This window comes from Orycteropus afer, unplaced genomic scaffold (genome assembly GCF_000298275.1).
Source record: "Orycteropus afer afer isolate SDZICR_OR568_19922 unplaced genomic scaffold, OryAfe1.0 scaffold01447, whole genome shotgun sequence".
NCBI lineage: Eukaryota > Metazoa > Chordata > Mammalia > Tubulidentata > Orycteropodidae > Orycteropus > Orycteropus afer.
In genome coordinates, this window is record NW_006923034.1 from 24,103 (window position 1) to 25,559 (window position 1,457).

The following is a 1,457-nucleotide window of genomic DNA, read 5'->3' on the forward strand; positions in this document are numbered from 1 at the left end:
GAAGGACATTATATAATGATTAAAGGATCAATTGAACATGAAGATATAACCATAATAAATATTTATAGACCCAATGAAAGTGCCCCAAAATACATAAATCAGACTTTAAAAGAGTAGAAAAGTCAAATAGAGGACTTCACAGTCATAGTGGGAGACTTTAATACACTACTTTCAATGAAAGATAGAACAACTGGAAAGAAACTATAAAAGATGCAGAAGAGCTAAATAATACAATCCACCAACTTGATCATATAGACATTTACAGAGAACGTCACCCAACAACAGCACAATATACATTCTTTTCCAGTGCACATGGAACATTTTCCATGAGAGACCATATGTTAGGCCATAAAGCAAGTCTTCATAAATTTATAAACATTGAACTACTGCAAAGCATCTTCCCAGATCATAATGCTATCAAATTAGAAATCAACAATTGGAAGATCAATGGAAAAATAGTAAACACATGGAAACTGAACAGCACCATCCTTAAGGAAGACTGGCTAGGAGAAGAAATAAAAATTGAAATTCAATAATTCCTTGAATCAAATGAGAATGAACACATAACATGCCAAAATCATTGGGACATGGCAAAAGCAGCGATCAGAGGTCAATTTATAGCAATAAATGCACACATCAAAAAAGAAGAAGGAGCCAAAATCAACACTTGAAACCAACATCTCCAACAATTACAAGAAAAAAACAGCAAGCAAAATGTACAGTCACCAGAAGAAAGGAAATAATAAAGATTCTAGCAGAAATCAATGAAACAAAAAATAGATGGGCAATAGAAAAGTTAACAAGACCAGAGGTTGGTTTTTGGAAAAGATCAGTAAAACTGACAACTCACTGGCAAATTTAACAAAGGAAAAGAGGGAGAGAATACAAATAACATGAATAAGAAACAAAATGGGTGACATCATAATAGAACCAATTGAAATCAAAAGGATAATATCAGGATATGAAGAACTGTACTCCAACAAATTTGAAAATCTGGAAGAAATGGACAGAGTTCTAGAAACATACCACTTACTTAAATTAACACAGACTGATGTGGAAAAGTTGAACAGATCCATAACAAAAGAAGAAATTGAAAAATTCATAAAAAAAAAAGTTACCAACAACAACAAAAAAGGCCTGGCCCAGACAGTTTCACTGGAGAATTCTACCAAACTTTCAGAGAAGAACTGACATCATTCCTGCTCAAACTATTCCAAAACATAGAAAAGGATGGAATCCTCCCTAACTCATTTTATGAAGCAAGCATAACCTTGATACCAAAACCAGGCAAAGACATCACTCAAAAGGAAAACTATAGACCAATATCCCTCATGAACATAGATACAAAAATCTTCAACAAAATCCTAGGCAATAGACTTCAACAGCATATCAAGAAAATCATTCATTATGACCAAGTGGGGTTCATATCAGGTATGCAAGAATGGTTCAACATTAGA